Raw genomic sequence first — 7,638 nt, 5'->3', positions numbered from 1 at the left:
GGTTAAAAGGGGCCACAATTGATCCCGTTTTGGTGCTTGATGCCAAAGGGGGAGAAAATAAAGGCCAAAGCAATAAATGGATCTGCTACCACTTGAGAGATTTTGAAAATAGTAGAATAGAGTTTTTGTTGTGTCAAAAGCTTTTATTGTCTCTATTGTCAAAAGTTGGTTTCTTGTGGGGAGAAGTGTTGATTATGGGAAATAGAATAGAGTTTTTGTTGTGTCAAAAGCTTTTATTGTCTCTATTGTCAAAAGTTGGTTTCTTGTGGGGAGAAGTGTTGATTATGGGAAATAGGGGGAGTTTTTGAAATCTTTGATCAATCTCTTTTGGAATGACTCTCTTTATGCCTCAACATGTGTGTTTGACATAGAAATAGAGATTTGAGTTTGATTTGCAAAAACAAACCAAGTGGTGGCAAAGGATGATCCATATATGCCAAAATTGAATCAAAACCAATTTGAGTTTTCATTTGAAGTGATTTTGCACTTGTTCTAGTTGCTTTATGTTGTGTTGGCATAAATCACCAAAAAGGGGGAGATTGAAAGGGAAATGTGTCTTTGGGCCATTTCTAAGTATTTTGGTGATTGAGTGCAAACACAAGTGCTTAAATGTGAAAATATGCCCATGGATGAACAAAGTGCAAATCACAAGTTAAGGTATGTTTCTAAGCCTTAGTACATTGGTTTTGTGTACTAATATATTTATCTAAATGTTAGAAACAGAAAGAAGAAGAGAAGAGAAGACTTGGTTGTGTACAGCCAAGGGGCTGTTTCGGTCTCGGGCACCGGACTGTCCGGTGGTGCACCGGACAGTGTCCGGTGGTGCACCGGACAGTGTCCGGTGCGCCTGGCCGCCTCGGCCGAAGAGGCCGCTCTCGGGTTTTTCTCCGGCGACTTCGGCTAAAATTCACCGGACTGTCCGGTGTGCACCGGACTGTCCGGTGAGCCAACGGTCGGCCGGGCCAACGGTCGGCCGCGCGATCGGTGCGCGACACGTGGCCGAGCCAACGGTCGGAATGGTACACCGGACTGTCCGGTGTGCACCGGACATGTCCGGTGCGCCAACGGTGCGCAGATCTGACTCAGACAGCAACGGTCGGATGCGCTGTTTATGGAAACAAATCGGGCACCGGACAGTGTCCGGTGTGCACCGGACTGTCCGGTGCGCCACGAGACAGAAGGCAAAGATGGCCTTCCAGATTTGTTCCCAACGGCTCCTAGCTGCCTTGGGGCTATAAAAGGGACCCCTTGGCGCATGGAGGAGTACACCAAGCATTCCTACAACTCTTCTAAGCACCAAGACATCAATCTCACGCATTCGTTTCATTGTGATAGCATATAGAGCTCTTGTGGAGTTGTGAACTCTTTGTGTTGCGTTGCGAGCTCTTGTTGCGACTTGTGTGCGTGTTGTTGCTCTAATTTTCGAGTCTTGTGTGCGTTGCTCATTCCCTCCTTACTCCGTATTTCTTTGTGAACTCAATTGTAAGGGCGAGAGACTCCAAGTTGTGGAGATTCCTCGCAAACGGGAAAAGATCAAAGGAAAGAAAAACACCGTGGTATTCAAGTTGATCATTGGATCACTTGAGAGGAGTTGAGTGCAACTCTCGTCCGTTGGGACGCCACAACGTGGAGTAGGCAAGTTTTGTACTTGGCCGAACCACGGGATAACCACCGTGTCAACTCTGTGATTGCCTTCTTGTGGTTATCGTGTTTTGAGTTCTCTCTAGCCACTTGGCCATACTTGTGCTAACCCTTAACAAGTTTTTGTGGCTTAAGTTTTGAACTTTTACAGGATCACCTATTCACCCCCCCCCCCTCTAGGTGCTCTCAAAAGGTGATAGCAATCAAGGCCAACAAGCAAGCCAACAAAGGGAAAGGGGCAAAACGCATCTGGGAGCCAAAGGAAGTAATTTCAACCATGAAAAGCACCAAGAAAGTTTGGATCCCGAGAGGGAAGTGAGGAGTCCGAAGGACGATGGGGAATTTGGAGACTTGGCAAAATTGGGATGTATATCATGGGATACATCATATTGGATCAAGCTTATTTCCAAGAGGGATAGTGCATACTTTGGACCCAAATTTCCCCACCCATGACTAAGGTAACTATATTTATTGTATTTCTTGCTTTTAGATATGCGTATCTATTCTTATGTATCTAGTTTTACCTGTCATACCTAGTATTTCAATTGGTATTTACTTTTGTTTAAATGCATGCGTACTAGGTAAATCATATGGTAAGATTGCTCACTTTCAATTCGTACTCTTGAGCAAACCTACATGGTTTAAAATGATAAGCTCGACACATAGCTTATTTAATATTCCTAAAAAATGATACATCAATTGATATTGTGAAATACTTTAAGTGGTATAACACTTCATTTGGTATGCTTCAATTGGTATCATTTAACTTATATGTGCCAAAGCTCGGATTATAGATAATTTGCCCCTCTTGATATCAAATCAAAGTGCATGTCTCCTACAAGTATTCAAAACTTGTATGCACACTTTCAGGGGGAGATTACTCTATAATCTAAGACTGTGAGACTAATACCTTTTTAAGTCTATTTCATGTAGTAGTCTCATTGTAAGGAAAATAAAGTCCCCGGAGAAAGACAACAAAGCTTCCACTGCAAATCTCAAGAATTCTTATGTCTCACAAGCCTGCCATTGGTCTTCAAATGGTCCGCCATTGATTTTCAATTGGTATCTTTGAGACTACATTTGGCATCATTTACATGTCTTCTCCGATATTTGGTTAGACTATATTTCATATCTTATACTTCCCATGTTGCTATACATGCATATGATTGTTAAATCATATTCTGTTACCTATGCATAAGGGAAGTTAGTCTAATCAAATCATGTCTTGCACCTCTACTTTTCACATGCTTTTTCCTAAGTAGAAGATCTTTATCAGGGGGAGTATTTCTTCGTCTCTAAAAGGGGAGAAAATTCTTTCCAAATGGAGAACACTCATTTAGGCGGAGTAATAATGTTGAGTGCTTCAATTGGTACTAATTGATAAATCATTTATGAGGGCAAGTCTTATTTGCTTCCTACATGCTTTTAATGTCTTCCTTTTCGGTGGTTGATGCCAAAGGGGAGAAGTTTAGGGACCAAAGAAATGAAAATTGTATCAAACACCAAACACCACCAAATTCAAAAAAAAATCAATCCTTGTTCCTTCAAGTAGTTTTGTTTTTTGGTCTAACATAGGAAGTAAGTGAATTATGGAGTTAGGGGGAGGCTTAAGTCCATAATCTCACATTGTGGGGATAAACATGCATCCTAGCAAGTAGATTGCATATTTTCATTCAAATGTTTGTTATATTTGCTTGCTTTGGTTGTGTTGTCCTCAATCACCAAAAAGGGGGAGATTGTAAGGAAAATGGACCCCAGGCCATTTGGCTCAATAGGTTTTGGTGTTTGATGACCAACACAACCTGTGGACTAATGTGTTTGCTAATGTTTATGTTTGTAGTTCACAGAATGCGAAGAGAATTAGACTAAGGCAATGAGGATGAAACACCTCAAAATAAGGCATAAAAAGAAGCATAGAAGTCCAAGACTCAAGAACAAAAGAAGCCTAAAAGAATCAGTGAAGAAATCTATGAAGTGCACAGTCAGCCAGCGCCCTGGTGGCGCACCGGACAGTGCATAGTACCCTGTCTGGTGTCCACCGGACTGTCCGGTGGGACACCCGAACAGTCTACGCAGAGGGGGCCATAACGGGTGCTCTCAGGCTGTAGCACCAGACTATCTGGTGTGCACCGGACAGTCTGGGTAACGGTTGGATCCAACGATCGACTGATACAGACCCCAACGGTCATCTGACGTGGCACACACTGGACAATGAACAGTGTTGTGTCTGGTGTGCACCGGACTGTCCAGTGCGCTTGTCGACAGAAAGCTACTGCTTTTTGTCCAACGGTTAGAAATGGTGTTGGGGGCTATAAATACCACCCCAACCGACCATTTCAAGGTGTGGGAGCCCAAGCAACATACCAAGGCATATAGTAGACATTCCCAAGTGCTCATAGACCCAAGTGCTTAATAGAATCACTCGGTGATTAGCGTAGGTGATTTGCGAAGCGCTTAGGTTAGTTAGACCGCTTTAGCGCCTGCTCTAGGTGAATCTTAGTTAGTTGAGTGAGTTTTGATAAACCACACAATCCCTCGGCTCTTGCGCGAGCCGTTGTAATTGTACCAAGTGGGGCGAGTGTCTTGCGAGACTGTGACAACCACGTTTGTGTCACGGTCGCCATCATGTAGCGGAGGGAACAAGGTCTGCGGCGTTTTCAGCCGGAAGCTCGTTAGTGGAGACGGCGGGGAGCGTCCGAGAGGAGCCGGAAGCGGAGCACCACTTGCGCGTCGAGAAGGCTCGCGGCTCTCTATGGAGTTACTTGACCGAGGTGCTTGGCCCTCGCGTGGGCTTCCCTTTGCGTAGGGGCACCAACGAGGATTAGTCGAGACCTTGCGTGGTTCCGGATACCTCGGTAAAAATATCGGCATCATCCACGAGAGTTTGCATCTCTACCTTGCTCTTTAGCTTCTGCATTTACATTAAACATTTAAGTTTCAATCTTGTATTCATACTTGTACCGTTTAGGATTGAAACTTAGACATTGCGGTAGAGATAGCAACACTTAGACAAAACCTAGTTTGCATATTCTAGTTTGATTAATTGCGTAGGTTTTGCTCTAGGGATTTATTTGTGGCCTAGTTAATTGAAAGTTTTAGAAGTCCTAATTCACCCCTCTTAGGTGTCACATGTTTCCTCCACACCCTTATGCATGTTGTCATCACAATTCATACATATGGTGATGTCATCAATTGAAATCATCACATATGCATGATTATTATAAAGAACTTAATGTTATTACATATCCACCATGAACAAAAGTGTATCAACACATTTATTGAAAAGACTTCCATGACGACGAACACTCCATATGATCTTGACCATCTGCACGATAGTAAGCTCTATCCTCATATTGGTTTTCCTAGAAACCACCTTCCTCTAAACAACAACATAATAGGCAAGGTTGAGTAATCACAAGTACTCAACAAGTGTGGTAAAAATGACATGCATGGTAATATCAAGGATAAGCTGATAGATGGAAGCACAAATCACCTTAGTTAAATTAGCAAGTTCTAAACATATGTTTAACTAAGATTGTTTGAACCATGCCTTGAGCATGATAAGAAGCAGAGTTATAACCAAAACATGAGTTAAGCCTTTGCATTTGTAAATTCCACAAGTTTCGCAAGATCCACTACTCCACAAGATCCACCACAAGTTTTGCCAGATCCACTACTCTTATGGATTGTCCCAAGTGCTCTTAATCATGAGCACACACTTGTCATGACAAATAACATGCATCCACTCAAAGAACTGGTCTGTAACATTGTTCGAGTGGCAAGTTCGAGCATTGCTTCTTAATGAGAATATGTCTCGAAGCCGAGGCATTATTCATCTGTATACCCCAAGACAGAACTTAACCTACCATCCACTTAAAACCCTACCATGTCACCGTGGTACTCTCCATGGCCACACCACCATCGCAAAACAACCCACTTGACAGAATAGACGACTATGCTATATCCTCATAACCGTAACTTTCTCAAAGGTAAAGTAACATGTAGTATAACATCATAGATACAATTTTAGCCTATGTGGTTATGTTTATTAGTCCAGTTACATTGCTATTGGTGGATGGAATTAGCAAGGATAAGCATCTAACATAAAGATAACAACTAGCATTACTCATCTTCAAGGTATAGGATATAATAAATCTATGGTGAATCTAACATATGATTCTTTATTTATACAACATAAGTGTAACTTTATGTCCTTAGGGTGATCAACATGGTCAGGACACTTGCTAATTTTCTGTGTATATTGCTACTCAAAAGATGAGTTGAAGGTTTAATCTTGTAACTCTACGTAGACTTTAGGCTCTTCTTGTATTTCTTCACGAACATGACGATACACAAGCAAGACACATAATAAATACAAGCACAACAAAATGCAACAAGGAATCGACATGATAATGTCGCAAATGTGTAGGGTTTTCAGAGGCAACTGTCTTGATATAAAGTTTGTGAAAAACAGAGCTCGTATGCATAATCTACGAGTAAAACAAAAGTAGGGGTATTTTTGAAATTTGTGGAATTGAAAACATCATTTTATAATTGTTTTTGATGTCTCAAGGGATTCATGTATTAGAATTGATTACGTTTTGATTTTAATAATTTATTATTCAGGATGCATATAAAATTTCTGAGAAAAATATGGGCTAGATTGAAAGCAAGATAAGATTACTTTTAAAGAAATTGGACTAAAACATAATTATGCATAGACAACAGAGGCTAGTAGGGAAGATTACCGAGTTCTGATAAGTCGGAACACGTGTCACACATCCAGGTGGTCATTGTTTAAAACTAATGATCAAGAGGGATACTCACATGGCACAACACCGAGCACACATTCAAAGATGAATGATGATGACTTCGAACAGAAACGGAAACAAAGTCACGTTGTTGGCAACTAGGAAGTGGCATCGCCATGGATCTTGGTCGGGTCGCTAGAGATTGGGTTTTGGGTGCTAAACCTCACCGATAGGATTGCAAGAGATAGAGGAACTTTAGAGAAACCCACTATGGTTTTGCAAGAGCTCGGAAATGGCAGATCAAAACTTGTGGTGTCGAGTGGCGGTGGTCAAGATAGATGATATAAAATCATGTTGAATGCATTCTGCCATGTATGCTTGTTACCTACTTTCATTCTTATAGTGCACTTAACGAATATATATATATATATATATGTTTTTCTCCTATCGGCATTTACTTGCACATGAACATTGCTAATTTGAAAGGTATTACAAACCTACCCCTTAAAGGAATATAGTCGCGTGATTCGGGAAGAAGAAGCGAAGAAATCGGGATAAACGGACTTGAGATCTTCCTCATGTTTCCATGTAGCTTCATCTCCCGTATGACGACTCTATTATACCTTGCACATACGATTTGTCTTGCTTTGGGTCACCCTTTCGACCACATCCAAAATCTTGATGGACCGCTCGGTATAAGTGAGATCCTCTAGAATTTCCATCTTCTATTGGTTGTTGTTCGTCTGACACCCTTAAACACCTTTTTTCAATTGGGACACATGAAACACGTTGTGCAGATGTGACATGGGTGGTGGCAACTCTAGCTTGTATGCAACTTCCCCTCTTCTTTCAAGTATCTTAAACATACCAACGTGCATTGGGGCTAATTCTATTCTTCAGCATGTAAATGTGATATATACCTTCGTTGTATTTTTCGGTCTGTGGTGAAGGCGGAGATCTAGCTTTAACTAATGTGTGACTCAATTCGTTGTTAACACATTTAAATAGGCCATAATGAACAATTACACCCCACCCACCATGTCCAAACTAGTACAACTTAAGATTCTAACCGATGCATGTGTTATTGTAGGTTAGTATTTAAGTACCGAGTTGTAGCACAAAACAATGATCAAGAAAAATAACTCGATTACGTGCCTCCCAAAACTAGTGGATAGTGATAAAAGTACCAAGTAAGAATAGAGGCGTAGCCAGGATTTTTCTTTAGGAGGCCAATACATATATAACT

The sequence above is a fragment of the Zea mays genome, chromosome 1 (genome assembly GCF_902167145.1).
Source record: "Zea mays cultivar B73 chromosome 1, Zm-B73-REFERENCE-NAM-5.0, whole genome shotgun sequence".
NCBI classification, from domain to species: domain Eukaryota; kingdom Viridiplantae; phylum Streptophyta; class Magnoliopsida; order Poales; family Poaceae; genus Zea; species Zea mays.
The sequence above is the reverse complement of the archived record's forward strand: the minus strand, read 5'-3'. Positions refer to the sequence as shown.